The sequence below is a fragment of the Oncorhynchus gorbuscha genome, unplaced genomic scaffold (genome assembly GCF_021184085.1).
Source record: "Oncorhynchus gorbuscha isolate QuinsamMale2020 ecotype Even-year unplaced genomic scaffold, OgorEven_v1.0 Un_scaffold_922, whole genome shotgun sequence".
Taxonomy (NCBI): domain Eukaryota; kingdom Metazoa; phylum Chordata; class Actinopteri; order Salmoniformes; family Salmonidae; genus Oncorhynchus; species Oncorhynchus gorbuscha.
Genome location: NW_025745880.1, coordinates 144,217 through 163,104, shown reverse-complemented (window position 1 = coordinate 163,104; position 18,888 = coordinate 144,217). Strand labels below are relative to the sequence as shown.

General features: G+C 49.8%; 1 pseudogene; it reads left to right on the top strand.

Moving 5' to 3' along the window:
* Nucleotides 1-18,888, top strand: part of LOC124020810 — a 106,035-nt pseudogene that overhangs the window by 67,871 nt on the left and 19,276 nt on the right.

Below are 18,888 nucleotides of genomic sequence, written 5' to 3'. Positions count from 1 at the left end.
AGTAAATGGACAGCTATGAAAAAAAAAAAAAATATATATATATATACACATATATACACATATAAATACCTCTAAGTAAATAGTGTAGTCTACAGCTTATCATGAGATACTCTATGTCAGGTGAGCAAAACCTCGAGACTTCCTTTAATATTAGGTTTCGTGCACCAGCTGTTCTTTACAAATAGACACAGATCGCCACCCCTTGTCTTACCGGAGGCGGCTGTTCTGTCTTACCGGAGGCGGCTGTTCTGTCTTACCGGAGGCGGCTGTTCTGTCTTACCGGAGGCGGCTGTTCTGTCTTACCGGAGGCTGTTCTGTCTGTGTTCTGTCTTACCGGAGGCGGCTGTTCTGTCTTACCGGAGGCGGCTGTTCTGTCTTACCGGAGGCGGCTGTTCTGTCTTACCGGAGGCGGCTGTTCTGTCTTACCGGAGGCGGCTGTTCTGTCTTACCGGAGGCGGCTGTTCTGTCTTACCGGAGGCGGCTGTTCTGTCTTACCGGAGGCGGCTGTTCTGTCTTACCGGAGGCGGCTGTTCTGTCTTACCGGAGGCGGCTGTTCTGTCTTGCCGATGCAGGGAAAACCCCGCCAGCTTGATGTTATCCCTGTTGACGTTCAGCCGCGGCTCGGTGAAACATCAAATATTACCGTTTTTAATGTCCCGTTGGTAGGATATTCGTGATCGGGTGTTTACTGGTTAACACTACAGGTCCACAATGTGAGGATGTATTGGTGTTTACTGGTTAACAGTACAGGTCCTCGATGTGAGGATATATTGGTGTTTACTGGTTACCACTACAGGTCCACGATGTGAGGATATATTGGTGTTTACTGGTTAACACTACAGGTCCTCAATGTGAGGATATATTGGTGTTTACTGGTTAAAACTACAGGTCCACGATGTGAGGATATATTGGTGTTTACTGGTTAACACTACAGGTCCTCGATGTGAGGATATATTGGTGTTTACTGGTTAAAACTACAGGTCCTCGATGTGAGGATATATTGGTGTTTACTGGTTAAAACTACAGGTCCACGATGTGAGGATGTATTGGTGTTTACTGGTTAACAGTACAGGTCCACGATGTGAGGATATATTGGTGTTTACTGGTTAACACTACAGGTCCTCGATGTGAGGATATATTGGTGTTTACTGGTTAAAACTACAGGTCCACGATGTGAGGATATATTGGTGTTTACTCTGGGTTGTAATGTATTGTGGGTCAGTGTTAACGTGAGTAAGGTGGACCCAGGTACCTCTGGGTGTTTACTCTGGGTTGTAGTGTATTGTGGGGCAGTGTTAACGTGAGTAAGGTGGACCCAGGTACCTCTGGGTATTTACTCTGGGTTGTAGTGTATTGTGGGTTAGTGTTGGCTTGAGTAAGGTGGACCCAGGTACCTCTGGGTATTTACTCTGGGTTGTAGTGTATTGTGGTGCAGTGTTAACGTGAGTAAGGTGGACCCAGGTACCTCTGGATGTTTACTCTGGGTTGTAGTGTATTGTGGGGCAGTGTTGGCGTGAGTAAGGTGGACCCAGGTACCTCTGGGTATTTACTCTGGGTTGTAGTGTATTGTGGGGCAGTGTTGGCGTGAGTAAGGTGGACCCAGGTACCTCTGGGTATTTACTCTGGGTTGTAGTGTATTGTGGGGCAGTGTTGGTGTGTCTGTAGGCAAAGAGAGACTGTTGTCAAAGGGTGTTAACTCTGGCCTGCAATCTGAAGAGCAAATGTAAACTTCCTCCCACTTTAAAATGTTAATTTAGTTATGTATTGATGTCAATGGCAGACTAAGTGAAAATGTGACTTAAATGGAAGTTCGGATTCACTTAATTTGTGATATCAACTCTGAGCCTCACAGCCAACCTGTCTGTTACATCACCTCAACAATATGTCTGTTAATGTGTGTAAAACTCTGAGCCTCACTGTTCACCACTAACATCACTGTATAACAGTTAAATATCACATGTCAACGATATCTCCTTTCCTGTTTCCAGAGAGACCTCCAGCATCCCTCTCATCCCGCTGGGTCTGAAGGAGACTAAAGAGATGGACTTCTCTGTGTCATTCAAGGTACAGACCTCCGTTTCACTACTTCTTCACTACCTGTACATTTCAGGTTCTCTTATCCAGACCGACATGCATTCAGTCAGGTTCTCTTATCCAGACCGACAGTCAGGTTCTCTTATCCAGACCGACAGTCAGGTTCTCTTATCCAGACCGACATGCATTCAGTCAGGTTCTCTTATCCAGACCGACATGCATTCAGTCAGGTTCTCTTATCCAGACCGACAGTCAGGTTCTCTTATCCAGACCGACATGCATTCAGTCAGGTTCTCTTATCCAGACCGACATGCATTCAGTCAGGTTCTCTTATCCAGACCGACAGTCAGGTTCTCTTATCCAGACCGACATGCATTCAGTCAGGTTCTCTTATCCAGACCGACATGCATTCAGTCAGGTTCTCTTATCCAGACCGACATGCATTCAGTCAGGTTCTCTTATCCAGACCGACATGCATTCAGTCAGGTTCTCTTATCCAGACCGACAGTCAGGTTCTCTTATCCAGACCGACATGCATTCATCCAGTCAGGTTCTCTTATCCAGACCGACATGCATTCAGTCAGGTTCTCTTATCCAGACCGACATGCATTCAGTCAGGTTCTCTTATCCAGACCGACAGTCAGGTTCTCTTATCCAGACCGACAGTCAGGTTCTCTTATCCAGACCGACATGCATTCAGTCAGGTTCTCTTATCCAGACCGACAGTCAGGTTCTCTTATCCAGACCGACATGCATTCAGTCAGGTTCTCTTATCCAGACCGACAGTCAGGTTCTCTTATCCAGACCGACAGTCAGGTTCTCTTATCCAGACCGACAGTCAGGTTCTCTTATCCAGACCGACAGTCAGGTTCTCTTATCCAGACCGACAGTCAGGTTCTCTTATCCAGACCGACAGTCAGGTTCTCTTATCCAGACCGACAGTCAGGTTCTCTTATCCAGACCGACATGCATTCAGTCAGGTTCTCTTATCCAGACCGACATGCATTCAGTCAGGTTCTCTTATCCAGACCGACATGCATTCAGGTTCTCCTAGTAGATTCAAGTTTAACCCCGTGATGTTTCTTATCCAGACCCTCAGAAAACAGCTTTATTATTGTCAACTAGGTCACAGCTCTGTCAACCAGAAATGACAACCGCACACTTAGCCTACCGGTGGTGGGGAATACCATGATGTCACCACACCGACAGCCTACCGGTGGTGGGGAATACCATGATGTCACCACACTTAGCCTATTCGGTGGTGGGGAATACCGTGATGTCACCACACTTAGCCTATCGGTGGTGGGGAATACCATGATGTCACCACACTTAGCCTACCGGTGGTGGGGAATACCGTGATGTCACCACACTTAGCCTATCGGTGGTGGGGAATACCGTGATGTCACCACACTTAGCCTATCGGTGGTGGGGAATACCGTGATGTCACCACACTTAGCCTATCGGTGGTGGGGAATACCATGATGTCACCACACTTAGCCTATCGGTGGTGGGGAATACCATGATGTCACCACACTTAGCCTATCGGTGGTGGGGAATACCATGATGTCACCACACTTAGCCTATCGGTGGTGGGGAATACCGTGATGTCACCACACTTAGCCTATCGGTGGTGGGGAATACCATGATGTCACCACACTTAGCCTATCGGTGGTGGGGAATACCGTGATGTCACCACACTTAGCCTATCGGTGGTGGGGAATACCATGATGTCACCACACTTAGCCTATCGGTGGTGGGGAATACCGTGATGTCACCACACTTAGCCTATCGGTGGTGGGGAATACCGTGATGTCACCACACTTAGCCTATCGGTGGTGGGGAATACCATGATGTCACCACACTTAGCCTATCGGTGGTGGGGAATACCGTGATGTCACCACACTTAGCCTACCGGTGGTGGGGAATACCATGATGTCACCACACTTAGCCTACCGGTGGTGGGGAATACCATGATGTCACCACACTTAGCCTACCGGTGGTGGGGAATAATAATAATAGATAATATATGCCATTTAGCAGACGCTTTTATCCAAAGCGACTTACAGTCATGTGTGCATACATTCTACGTATGGGTGGTCCCGGGGATCGAACTCACTACCCTAGCGTTACAAGCGCCATGCTCTACCAACTGAGCTACAGGACCACTGTGATGTCACCACACTTAGCCTATCGGTGGTGGGGAATACCGTGATGTCACCTTTATACCGCTGTGAGGTGCAGATAAGGACTTGACAGTATCTAGACTTAGGCTACGTCCCAAATGGGACCCCATTCCCCAGATTGACCAGAGCCCTCGTGGGCCTCCCTTGTGGGGCCTCCCTTGTGGGGCCTCCCTTGTGGTTCCTCCCTTGTGGGGCCTCCCTTGTGGTTCCTCCCTTGTGGTTCCTCCCTTGTGGGGCCTCCCTTGTGGGCCTCCCTTGTGGGTCTTGGTCAAACATAGTGCACTAGGGAATAGGGTGCCATTTGAGACATGCCTTCCTGTATCTGTCTGTTAAGTGGGTCCTACTTCTAGCCTGTAATCAACTAGCTTTAATGACCAGGTGTCAGTGACTTCCTGTATCTGTCTGTTAAGTGGGTCCTACTTCTAGCCTGTAATCAACTAGCTTTAATGACCAGGTGTCAGTGACTTCCTGTATCTGTCTGTTAAGTGGGTCCTACTTCTAGCCTGTAGTCAACTAGCTTTAATGACCAGGTGTCAGTGACTTACTGTCTGGCTGCTAGTCAGGAGTCACAACACTGATCGTCACGCGGCTAGAGAGACACTGATGCTGGGTTCGGCTCAGGTTGGGTTGGGTCTGGGGAGAGGTGAGGTGAGGTCAGGTTTGGTTGGGTCTGGGGAGAGGTCAGGTTTGGTTGGGTCTGGGGAGAGGTCAGGTTTGGTTGGGTCTTGGTTCAGCTCAGGTTTGGTGGGGTCTAGGAGGGGTGAGGTTTGGTGGGGTCTGGGAGGGGTGAGGTTTGGTGGGGTCTGGGAGGGGTGAGGTTTGGTGGGGTCTGGGAGGGGTGAGGTTTGGTGGGGTCTGGGAGGGGTGAGGTTTGGTGGGGTCTGGGAGGGGTGAGGTTTGGTTGGGTATGGGGAGGGGTGAGGTTTGGTTGGGTCTGGGGAGGGGTGAGGTTTGGTTGGGTCTGGGGAGGGGTGAGGTTTGGTTGGGTCTGGGGAGGGGTGAGGTTTGGTTGGGTCTGGGGAGGGGTGAGGTTTGGTTGGGTCTGGGGAGGGGTGAGGTTTGGTTGGGTCTGGGGAGGGGTGAGGTTTGGTTGGGTCTGGGGAGGGGTGAGGTTTGGTTGGGTCTGGGGAGGGGTCGGGTTTGGTTGGGTCTGGGAAGGGGTTGGGTCTGGGAGAGGTTAGGTTTGGTTGGGTCTGGGAGAGGTTTGGTTGGGTCTGGGAGGGGTGAGGTTTGGTTGGGTCTGGGGAGGGGTGAGTTTTGGTTGGGTCTGGGGAGGGGTCGGGTTTGGTTGGGTCTGGGAAGGGGTTGGGTCTGGGAGAGGTTAGGTTTGGTTGGGTCTGGGAGAGGTTAGGTTTGGTTGGGTCTGGGAGAGGTTAGGTGTGGTTGGGTCTGGGAAGGGGTTGGGTCTGGGAGAGGTTAGGTTTGGTTGGGTCTGGGAGAGGTTAGGTTTGGTTGGGTCTGGGAGAGGTTAGGTTTGGTTGGGTCTGGGAGAGGTTAGGTTTGGTTGGGTCTGGGAGAGGTTAGGTTTGGTTGGGTCTGGGAGGGGTTAGGTTTGGTTGGGTCTGGGGAGAGGTCAGGTTTGGTTGGGTCTGGGGAGAGGTCAGGTTTGGTTGGGTCTGGGGAGAGGTCAGGTTTGGTTGGGTCTGGGGAGAGGTCAGGTTTGGTTGGGTCTGGGGAGAGGTGAGGTTTGGTTGGGTCTGGGGAGGGGTGAGGTTTGGTTGGGTCTGGGGAGAGGTCAGGTTTGGTTGGGTCTGGGGAGAGGTGAGGTTTGGTTGGGTCTGGGGAGGGGTGAGGTTTGGTTGGGTCTGGGGAGAGGTCAGGTTTGGTTGGGTCTGGGAAGGGGTTGGGTCTGGGAGAGGTTAGGTTTGGTTGGGTCTGGGGAGAGGTTAGGTTTGGTTGGGTCTGGGGAGAGGTTAGGTTTGGTTGGGTCTGGGGAGAGGTTAGGTTTGGTTGGGTCTGGGGAGAGGTTAGGTTTGGTTGGGTCTGGGAGAGGTTAGGTTTGGTTGGGTCTGGGAGAGGTTAGGTTTGGTTGGGTCTGGGAGGGGTGAGGTTTGGTTAGGTCTGGGAGAGGTTAGGTTTGGTTGGGTCTTGGGAGTGGTCAGGTTTGGTTGGGTGTTGGGAGAGGTCAGGTACACATGTTTAAGCACCCTGGACTGGTGTTTTGATAGGCTGTTGGTGCTATAACACAGTGGGTGGTGTTTTGATGGGTCGGTGACTCTATAGAACAGTGGATGGTGTTTTGATGGGTCGGTGGCTCTATAACACAGTGGGTGGTGTTTTGATGGGTCGGTGGCTCTATAGGACAGTGGGTGGTGTTTTGATGGGTCGGTGACTATAGGACAGTGGATGGTGTTTTGATGGGTCGGTGGCTCTATAACACAGTGGGTGGTATTTTGATGGGTCGGTGGCTCTATAACACAGTGGGTGGTGTTTTGATGGGTCGGTGGCTCTATAGGACAGTGGATGGTGTTTTGATGGGTCGGTGACTATAGGACAGTGGATGGTGTTTTGATGGGTCGGTGGCTCTATAACACAGTGGGTGGTGTTTTGATGGGTCGGTGGCTCTATAACACAGTGGATGGTGTTTTGATGGGTCGGTGGCTCTATAACACAGTGGATGGTGTTTTGATGGGTCGGTGACTCTATAGGACAGTGGGTGGTGTTTTGATGGGTCGGTGGCTCTATAGGACAGTGGATGGTGTTTTGATGGGTCGGTGGCTCTATAGGACAGTGGATGGTGTTTTGATGGGTCGGTGGCTCTGGATGGTGTTTTGAGGACAGTGGATGGTGTTTTGATGGGTCGGTGGCTCTATAGGACAGTGGATGGTGTTTTGATGGGTCGGTGGCTCTATAGGACAGTGGATGGTGTTTTGATGGGTCGGTGACTATAACACAGTGGATGGTGTTTTGATGGGTCGGTGACTATAACACAGTGGGTGGTGTTTTGATGGGTCGGGACTCTATAGGACAGTGGGTGGTGTTTTGATGGGTCGTTTAACACAGTGGATGGTATTTTGATGGGATGGGTGGCTCTATAGGACAGTGGATGGTGTTTTGATGGGTCGGTGACTCTATAGGACAGTGGGTGGTGTTTTGATGGGTCGGTGGCTCTATAGGACAGTGGATGGTGTTTTGATGGGTCGGTGGCTCTATAGGACAGTGGATGGTGTTTTGATGGGTCGGTGGCTCTATAGGACAGTGGATGGTGTTTTGATGGGTCGGTGGCTCTATAGGACAGTGGGTGGTGTTTTGATGGGTCGGGGACTCTATAGGACAGTGGGTGGTGTTTTGATGGGTCGGGGACTATAACACAGTGGGTGGTGTTTTGATGGGTCGGGACTCTATAGGACAGTGGGTGGTGTTTTGATGGGTCGGTGACTATAACACAGTGGGTGGTGTTTTGATGGGTCGGTGACTATAACACAGTGGGTGGTGTTTTGATGGGTCGGGACTCTATAGGACAGTGGGTGGTGTTTTGATGGGTCGGTGGCTCTATAGGACAGTGGGTGGTGTTTTGATGGGTCGGTGGCTCTATAACACAGTGGGTGGTGTTTTGATGGGTCGGTGGCTCTATAACACAGTGGGTGGTGTTTTGATGGGTCGGTGGCTCTATAGGACAGTGGATGGTGTTTTGATGGGTCGGTGACTATAGGACAGTGGATGGTGTTTTGATGGGTCGGTGGCTCTATAACACAGTGGGTGGTGTTTTGATGGGTCGGTGGCTCTATAACACAGTGGATGGTGTTTTGATGGGTCGGTGGCTCTATAACACAGTGGATGGTGTTTTGATGGGTCGGTGACTCTATAGGACAGTGGGTGGTGTTTTGATGGGTCGGTGGCTCTATAGGACAGTGGATGGTGTTTTGATGGGTCGGTGACTATAACACAGTGGATGGTGTTTTGATGGGTCGGTGGCTCTATAGGACAGTGGATGGTGTTTTGATGGGTCGGTGGCTCTATAGGACAGTGGATGGTGTTTTGATGGGTCGGTGACTCTATAGGACAGTGGGTGGTGTTTTGATGGGTCGGTGGCTCTATAGGACAGTGGATGGTGTTTTGATGGGTCGGTGGCTCTATAGGACAGTGGATGGTGTTTTGATGGGTCGGTGGCTCTATAGGACAGTGGGTGGTGTTTTGATGGGTCGGTGGCTCTATAGGACAGTGGATGGTGTTTTGATGGGTCGGTGGCTCTATAGGACAGTGGGTGGTGTTTTGATGGGTCGGGGACTCTATAGGACAGTGGGTGGTGTTTTGATGGGTCGGTGGCTCTATAGGACAGTTGATGGTGTTTTGATGGGTCGGTGGCTCTATAGGACAGTGGATGGTGTTTTGATGGGTCGGGACTCTATAGGACAGTGGGTGGTGTTTTGATGGGTCGGTGACTATAACACAGTGGGTGGTGTTTTGATGGGTCGGTGGCTCTATAGGACAGTGGGTGGTGTTTTGATGGGTCGGTGGCTTTATAGGACAGTGGGTGGTGTTTTGATGGGTCGGTGACTATAACACAGTGGGTGGTGTTTTGATGGGTCGGTGGCTCTATAGGACAGTGGATGGTGTTTTGATGGGTCGGTGACTATAGGACAGTGGATGGTGTTTTGATGGGTCGGTGGCTCTATAGGACAGTGGATGGTGTTTTGATGGGTCGGTGACTATAGGACAGTGGATGGTGTTTTGATGGGTCGGTGGCTCTATAGGACAGTGGATGGTGTTTTGATCGGTCGGTGACTATAACACAGTGGATGGTGTTTTGATGGGTCGGTGACTCTATAGGACAGTGGATGGTGTTTTGATGGGTCGGTGGCTCTATAACACAGTGGGTGGTGTTTTGATGGGTCGGTGACTCTATAGGACAGTGGATGGTGTTTTGATGGGTCGGTGACTATAACACAGTGGATGGTGTTTTGATGGGTCGGTGGCTCTATAGGACAGTGGATGGTGTTTTGATGGGTCGGTGGCTCTATAGGACAGTGGGTGGTGTTTTGATGGGTCGGTGACTATAACACAGTGGGTGGTGTTTTGATGGGTCGGTGGCTCTATAGGACAGTGGATGGTGTTTTGATGGGTCGGTGACTATAGGACAGTGGATGGTGTTTTGATGGGTCGGTGGCTCTATAGGACAGTGGATGGTGTTTTGATGGGTCGGTGACTATAGGACAGTGGATGGTGTTTTGATGGGTCGGTGGCTCTATAACACAGTGGGTGGTGTTTTGATGGGTCGGTGGCTCTATAACACAGTGGATGGTGTTTTGATGGGTCGGTGGCTCTATAACACAGTGGATGGTGTTTTGATGGGTCGGTGACTCTATAGGACAGTGGGTGGTGTTTTGATGGGTCGGTGGCTCTATAGGACAGTGGATGGTGTTTGATGGGTCGGTGACTATAACACAGTGGATGGTGTTTTGATGGGTCGGTGGCTCTATAGGACAGTGGATGGTGTTTTGATGGGTCGGTGGCTCTATAGGACAGTGGATGGTGTTTTGATGGGTCGGTGACTCTATAGGACAGTGGGTGGTGTTTTGATGGGTCGGTGGCTCTATAGGACAGTGGATGGTGTTTTGATGGGTCGGTGGCTCTATAGGACAGTGGATGGTGTTTTGATGGGTCGGTGGCTCTATAGGACAGTGGATGGTGTTTTGATGGGTCGGTGGCTCTATAGGACAGTGGGTGGTGTTTTGATGGGTCGGTGGCTCTATAGGACAGTGGATGGTGTTTTGATGGGTCGGTGGCTCTATAGGACAGTGGGTGGTGTTTTGATGGGTCGGGGACTCTATAGGACAGTGGGTGGTGTTTTGATGGGTCGGTGACTATAACACAGTGGGTGGTGTTTTGATGGGTCGGTGACTATAACACAGTGGGTGGTGTTTTGATGGGTCGGGACTCTATAGGACAGTGGGTGGTGTTTTGATGGGTCGGTGACTAACACAGTGGGTGGTGTTTTGATGGGTCGGTGACTATAACACAGTGGGTGGTGTTTTGATGGGTCGGGACTCTATAGGACAGTGGGTGGTGTTTTGATGGGTCGGTGGCTCTATAGGACAGTGGGTGGTGTTTTGATGGGTCGGTGACTATAACACAGTGGGTGGTGTTTTGATGGGTCGGTGACTATAACACAGTGGGTGGTGTTTTGATGGGTCGGTGGCTCTATAGGACAGTGGATGGTGTTTTGATGGGTCGGTGACTATAGGACAGTGGATGGTGTTTTGATGGGTCGGTGGCTCTATAGGACAGTGGATGGTGTTTTGATGGGTCAGTGGCTCTATAACACAGTGGGTGGTGTTTTGATGGGTCGGTGGCTCTATAGGACAGTGGATGGTGTTTTGATGGATCGGGGACTCTATAGGACAGTGGATGGTGTTTTGATGGGTCGGTGACTATAACACAGTGGATGGTGTTTTGATGGGTCGGTGGCTCTATAGGACAGTGGATGGTGTTTTGATGGGTCGGTGGCTCTATAGGACAGTGGATGGTGTTTTGATGGGTCGGTGACTCTATAGGACAGTGGATGGTGTTTTGATGGGTCGGTGACTTTATAGGACAGTGGATGGTGTTTTGATGGGTCGGTGACTAGGACAGTGGATGGTGTGTTTTGATGGGTCGGTGGCTCTATAACACAGTGGGTGGTGTTTTGATGGGTCGATGGCTCTATAACACAGTGGGTGGTGTTTTGATGGGTCGATGGCTCTATAACACAGTGGATTGTGTTTTGATGGTCTCCTCTCTGTTCTGGTGTGTTGACGATGGTCTCTGTTCTGGTGTGTTGACGATGGTCTCCTCTCTGTTCTGGTGTGTTGACGATGGTCTCCTCTCTGTTCTGGTGTGTTGACGATGGTCTCCTCTCTGTTCTGGTGTGTTGACGATGGTCTCCTCTCTGTTCTGGTGTGTTGACGATGGTCTCCTCTCTGTTCTGGTGTGTTGACGATGGTCTCCTCTCTGTTCTGGTGTGTTGACGATGGTCTCCTCTCTGTTCTGGTGTGTTTCTCCAGGACTTCATCCTGGAGCATTACAGTGAAGATGGCTCCAGCTTCGAGGAGGAGATCGCCGACCTGATGGACCTGAGACAGGTACTTTCACCATCGGTCTCATAGAACTCTACGTTGTCAGAGTGAAACTGGGTTCTCTATGGAATCGCCCACCACACAGAGAACGGTCCTGTTGTATTCTGACCCTCTTTCCCCACCGTACCCCACAGGCCTGTCGTACCCCCAGTCGCAATGACGCCGGCATCGAGACCCTGGCCAAGTACTTCAGCCACATACCTCTACTGGAGAGCCGCTTCTTTACCGCCACCCGCCAGATGGGCATCTTCTTTACTTGGTACGTTCCGCCTCACTGTCTCCAATGCCCCGTCAATCATGGTCTGACCCAGCCCAGGGGTCCAGGTATCTATAGTATCTCCACCTGACTGTCTCCAATGCCCCGTCAATCATGGTCTGACCCAGCCCAGGGGTCCAGGTATCTATAGTATCTCGACCTCACTGTCTCCAATGCCCCGTCAATCATGGTCTGACCCAGCCCAGGGGACCAGGTATCTATAGTATCTCCACCTCACTGTCTCCAATGCACTTTTTGCCAGTCCTGTCTGGTCCAGCGACAGTGGGTTTGTGCCCATAGGCAACGTTGTTGCTGGTGAGGACCTGCCTTACAACAGGCCTACAAGCCCTCAGTCCAGCCTCTCTCAGCATATTGTGGACAGTCTGACTACTGATGGAGGGCCTTTCTCCAGGGGTCAACATGTCTGTCTCTCCAGGGGTCAACATGGTGTTATGATACCACTAGTGACCTCTCTGTCTGTCTCTCCAGGGGTCAACATGTCTGTCTCTCCAGGGGTCAACATGGTGTTATGGTTCCACTAGTGACCTCTCTCTGTCTCTCCAGGGGTCAACATGTCTGTCTCTCCAGGGGCCAACATGGTGTTATGGTTCCACTAGTGACCTCTCTCTCTGTCTCTCCAGGGGTCAACATGTCTGTCTCTCCATGGGTCAACATGGTATTATGGTTCCACTAGTGACCTCTCTGTCTGTCTCTCCAGGGGTCAACATGTCTGTCTCTCCAGGGGTCAACATGTCTGTCTCTCCAGGGGTCAACATGTCTGTCTCTCCAGGGGTCAACATGTCTGTCTCTCCAGGGGTCAACATGGTGTTATGGTTCCACTAGTGACCTCTCGGTCTCTCTCCCAGGTATGACTCGTTCACAGGTGTTCCAGTGTGCCAGCAGAACGTGTCTCTGGAGAAGGCCAGTATTCTGTTCAACATCGGCGCCCTCTACACCCAGATCGGCACGCGCTGCAACCGCCAGACGGGCTCCGGCCTCCAGGATGCCATCACAGCCTTCCAGAAAGCTGCAGGTGAGGAGACACTAGAACCACAGTCGGCTGTGTCCCACGTGACACCTTATTCCCTCTATGTAGGGAATAGGGTCCTGGTTATAGGGAATAGGGCCCTCGTTAAGAGTAGTGCACTATGTAGGGAATAGGGTCCTGGTTATAGGGAATAGGGCCCTCGTTAAGAGTAGTGCACTATGTAGGGAATAGGGTCCTGGTTATAGGGAATAGGGCCCTCGTTAAGAGTAGTGTACTATGTAGGGAATAGGGTCCTGGTTATAGGGAATAGGGCCCTCGTTAAGAGTAGTGCACTATGTAGGGAATAAGGCCCTCGTTAAGATTAGTGCACTATGTAGGGAATAGGGTCCTGGTTATAGGGAATAGGGCCCTCGTTAAGAGTAGTTCACTATGTAGGGAATAGGGTCCTGGTTATAGGGAATAGGGCCCTCGTTAAGAGTAGTGTACTATGTAGGGAATAGGGTCCTGGTTATAGGGAATAGGGCCCTTGTTAAGAGTAGTGCACTATGTAGGGAATAGGGTCCTGGTTATAGGGAATAGGGCCCTCGTTAAGAGTAGTGCACTATGTAGGGAATAAGGCCCTCGTTAAGATTAGTGCACTATGTAGGGAATAGGGTCCTGGTTATAGGGAATAGGGCCCTCGTTAAGAGTAGTTCACTATGTAGGGAATAGGGTCCTGGTTATAGGGAATAGGGCCCTCGTTAAGAGTAGTGTACTATGTAGGGAATAGGGTCCTGGTTATAGGGAATAGGGCCCTTGTTAAGAGTAGTGCACTATGTAGGGAATAGGGTCCTGGTTATAGGGAATAGGGCCCTCGTTAAGAGTAGTGTACTATGTAGGGAATATGGCCCTGGTTAAGAGTAGTGCACTATGTAGGGAATAAGGTGCCATTTTGGACAACACCAGTGGCCATTATGACACAGCTAGTCTCTAGTCATTGCCGGTAACACTGGTGGAATATACAGTACACTCAGAGTTGGATTACAAGAGGTTTAGAAGATTTGACTTCGTTTATACATTTTGTAAGTTTGTAGGTCCCTTATCCCACAGTTGGTGCCGTGACCAGTTCTCTCCTTGTGTAATCTTTGTTTAACGATAGAAAACGGCCAGTTGAAAATTTAATTTCATAGTTTTCAAACGTCATGTCAGGAAAAACTCTATGGACAGGCTACTGGTAAAGATGAACCATATAACTGTCAATCAATCAACCAACCAATCAAATGTATTTATATAGCCCTTCTTACATCAGCTGATAGCTCAAAGTGCTGTACAGAAACCCAGCCTAAAACCCCAAACAGCAAGCAATGCAGGTGTTGAAGCACGGTGGCTAGGGAAAAACTCCCTAGAAAGGCCAGAACCTAGGAAGAAACCTAGAGAGGAACCAGACTCTGAGGGTGGCCAGTCCTCTTCTGGCTTCTCTAGTTTCCCATGCATCATGTCCCACAGTACAGTACTGCCCCTCGACAGTCAACCCAAACTAGGACAGTACTGCCCCTCGACAGTCAACCAAACTAGGACAGTACTGCCCCTCGGCAGTCGACCCAAACTAGGACAGTACTGCCCCTCGACAGTCAACCAAACTAGGACAGTACCGCCCCTCGACAGTCAACCAAACTAGGACAGTACCGCCCCTCGACAGTCAACCAAACTAGGACAGTACTGCCCCTCGACAGTCAACCAAACTAGGACAGTACTGCCCCTCGACAGTCAACCAAACTAGGACAGTACTGCCCCTCGACAGTCAACCAAACTAGGACAGTACCGCCCCTCGACAGTCAACCAAACTAGGACAGTACCGCCCCTCGGCAGTCGACCCAAACTAGGACAGTACTGCCCCTCGACAGTCAACCAAACTAGGACAGTACTGCCCCTCGACAGTCAACCCAAACTAGGACAGTACTGCCTCTCGGCCTAATGTCGAACGTTAGAAACTGTGAGTACTTGTGGTACCGGTACCATTCTCATGTTAAATTCAGTTTTTATGAATGCGGTTTTGATAATTGTGAGAACTGGCGCATGCTTGTTTTGGAGCATATATTGTATCCGGTAGCAACGTTTAGAAATTAGTCCTCCACCACCTGAAGGAGACGTACACCCCCAGCTATGTCATGAGTCCCTCCATACTCACCTCCCCTACTCTCTCTGTCTCCCCCCCCCCCCCTGTAGGAGTCCTCCACCACCTGAAGGAGACGTTCACCCCCAGCTATGTCACGAGTCCCTCCATACTCACCACCCCTACTCTCTCTGTCTCCCCCTGTAGGAGTCCTCCACCACCTGAAGGAGACGTACATCCCCAGCTATGTCATGAGTCCCTCCATGCTCACCACCCCTACTCTCTCTGTCTCCCCCCCCCCTGTAGGAGTCCTCCACCACCTGAAGGAGACGTTTACCCCCAGCTATGTCACGAGTCCCTCCATACTCACCACCCCTACTCTCTCTGTGCCCCCTGTAGGAGTCCTCCACCACCTAAAGGAGACGTTCACCCACACCCCCAGCTATGACATGAGTCCCTCCATGCTCAGCATGCTCATCAAGATGATGCTGGCCCAAGCTCAGGAGTGTCTGTTTGAGAAGATCGCTCTGTCTGGCATCCGCAATGAGTTCTTCTCTCTCCTCAAGATGGCCCACGAGGCTGCCAAGGTACATGTACAATACGCTGAGTCCTTTCCCACAGTCTACAGGCTGCCAAGGTACATGTACAATACACTGAGTCCTTTCCCACAGTCTGCCAAGGTACATGTACAATACACTGAGTCCATCTGCTTTACTCTAACGGGGTTAATCTGAGAGAGTTTCACCTCAACTCTAAACGCTTTGACCTAATGGGGTTAATCTGAGAGAGTTTCACCTCAACACTAAACGCTTTGACCTAATGGGGTTAATCTGAGAGAGTTTCACCTCAACGCTAAACGCTTTGACCTAATGGGGTTAATCTGAGAGAGTTTCACCTCAACACTAAACGCTTTGACCTAATGGGGTTAATCTGAGAGAGTTTCACCTCAACGCTTTGACCTAATGGGGTTAATCTGAGAGTTTCACCTCAACACTAAACGCTTTGACCTAATGGGGTTAATCTGAGAGAGTTTCACCTCAACGCTTTGATCTAATGGGGTTAATCTGAGAGTTTCAACTCAACGCTAAACGCTTTGACCTAATGGGGTTAATCTGAGAGAGTTTCACCTCAACACTAAACGCTTTGATCTAATGGGGTTAATCTGAGAGTTTCACCTCAACGCTAAACGCTTTGACCTAATGGGGTTAATCTGAGAGAGTTTCACCTCAACACTAAACGCTTTGACCTAACGGGGTTAATCTGAGAGAGTTTCACCTCAACGCTTTGACCTAATGGGGTTAATCTGAGAGAGTGTCACCTCAACACTAAAAGGGGTTCCATTATCACACTGTCATATCCCGTTGAGGTGTGTCTGTCTAAAGAGCAGTGGGACCCCATTCCCTATTTAGTGCCCTAAGCCTCGGGTCTAAAGTAGTGCACTATATAGAGAATAGGGTGCCATAGGGCTCTGGTCTAAAGTAGTGCACTATATAGGGAATAGGGTGCCATAGGGCTCTGGTCTAAAGTAGTGCACTATATAGGGAATAGGGTGCCATAGGGCTCTGGTCTAAAGTAGTGCACATCTCTGTCCTCTCGGGTAGGATGTGTTCTCTAATAGAACATCTCTGTCCTCTCGGGTAGGATGTGTACTCTAACAGAACATCTCTGTCCTCTCAGGTAGGATGTGTTCTCTAACAGAACATCTCTGTCCTCTCAGGTAGGATGTGTACTCTAACAGAACATCTCTGTCCTCTCAGGTAGGATGTGTACTCTAACAGAACATCTCTGTCCTCTCAGGTAGGATGTGTTCTCTAATAGAACGTCTCTGTCCTCTCAGGTAGGATGTGTTCTCTAACAGAACGTCCCTGTCCTCTCGGGTAGGATGTGTTCTCTAATAGAACATCTCTGTCCTCTCAGGTAGGAGGTGTACTCTAACAGAACGTCCCTGTCCTCTCGGGTAGGATGTGTTCTCTAACAGAACATCTCTGTCCTCTCAGGTAGGAGGTGTACTCTAACAGAACATCTCTGTCCTCTCAGGTAGGATGTGTACTCTAACAGAACGTCTCTGTGTCCCCGTCTCAGGTAGGATGTGTTCTCTAACAGAACGTCTCTGTGTCCCCGTCTCAGGTAGGAGACACCTATGACCAGGTTCACCAGTCTATGAGCCAGACTCCCATCAAGGACAACGTCCCGTTCTTCCTGGTCGACCATGGCTCAGGTCAAGACCCACCACTACCGTTCACTGGCACACTACTTCCTGGCTACTGCGCTATTGGACCACCAGCGTAAGTCAAAGCAGCCGTTAGCCAATCATATCCCTTCCATGCGCGATCCAGAGGGAGAGAGGGAGATGTGTAAGTGGCTGTTAGTTACTAGATGAGTTTCCTGGAACAGACTGGTTCTGTTAGTTCCTAGATGAGTTTCCTGGACCTTACAGGAACAGACTGGTTCTGTTAGTTTCTAGATGAGTTTCCTGGACCTTACGGGAACAGACTTGTTCATTCACCTCTTTCTCAGAGTACTGAGACCTTTAGTTTAATAAAGAGGACAGAGAGACAGAACAGCCCAGAGTACTGAGACCTTTAGTTTAATAAAGAGGACAGAACAGCCCAGAGTACTGAGACCTTTAGTTTAATAAAGAGGACAGAGAGACAGAACAGCCCAGAGTACTGAGACCTTTAGTTTAATAAAGAGGACAGAACAGCCCAGAGTACTGAGACCTTTAGTTTAATAAAGAGGACAGTACAGCCCAGAGTACTGAGACCTTTAGTTTAATAAAGAGGACAGAGAGACAGAACAGCCCAGAGTACTGAGACCTTTAGTTTAATAAAGAGGACAGTACAGCCCAGAGTACTGAGACCTTTAGTTTAATAAAGAGGACAGAGAGACAGAACAGCCCAGAGTACTGAGACCTTTAGTTTAATAAAGAGGACAGAACAGCCCAGAGTACTGAGACCTTTAGTTTAATAAAGAGGACAGAACAGCCCAGAGTACTGAGACCTTTAGTTTAATAAAGAGGACAGTACAGCCCAGAGTACTGAGACCTTTAGTTTAATAAAGAGGACAGAGAGACAGAACAGCCCAGAGTACTGAGACCTTTAGTTTAATAAAGAGGACAGAGAGACAGAACAGCCCAGAGTACTGAGACCTTTAGTTTAATAAAGAGGACAGAACAGCCCAGAGTACTGAGACCTACTACTGGTCTGTCCTCTGCCAACACTGTCTCACAGTCCCAGGCTGGATCTGTGTTTCCATGTCCTAATCCCTGTCTCATGTCTCTGTGTTGCCATGTCCTAATCCCTGTCTCATGTCTCTGTGTTGCCATGTCCTAATCCCTGTCTCATGTCTCTGTGTTGCCATGTCCCTAATCCCTGTCTCTGTGTTGCCATGTCCTAATCCCTGTCTCCTGTCTCTGTGTTTTCCAGTGAGTCCCAGTGATGACGAGGACCAACAGGAGAAGGCTCTGTCCCAGGCGTATGATGCCATGCCAGATGGCCTCTCCCCGCTCGACATCCTCAGGAAGAGAGAGGAGAGACAACGCATCGGTAATGCTCCAAACCCAATACCGTGTTTACACAGGTCCTTTATGTGGGTTACGTCTAGATACAGTCATTATATAGTCCCTGACTGTCTGGACTCTACACCCTGACTGTCATTTATATAGTCCCTGACTGTCATTTATATAGTCCCTGACTGTAATTTATATAGTCCCTTACTGTCTGGACTCTACACCCTGACTGTCATTTATATAGTCCCTGACTGTCTGGACTCTACACCCTGACTGTCATTTATATAGTCCCTGACTGTCTGGACTCTACACCCTGACTGTCATTTATATAGTCCCTGACTGTCATTTATATAGTCCCTGACTGTCTAGACTCTACACCCTGACTGTCATTGATATAGTCCCTGACTGTCATTTATATAGTCCCTGACTGTCTGGACTCTACACCCTGACTGTCATTTATATAGTCCCTGACTGTCTGGACTCTACACCCTGACTGTCATTTATATAGTCCCTGACTGTCTGGACTCTACACCCTAACTGTCATTTATATAGTCCCTGACTGTCTGGACTCTACACCCTGACTGTCATTTATATAGTCCCTGACTGTCTGGACTCTACACCCTGACTGTCATTTATATAGTCCCTGACTGTCTGGACTCTACACACTGTCATTTATATAGTCCCTGACTGTCTGGACTCTACACCCTGACTGTCATTGATATAGTCCCTGACTGTCTGGACTCTATACACTGACTGTCATTGATATAGTCCC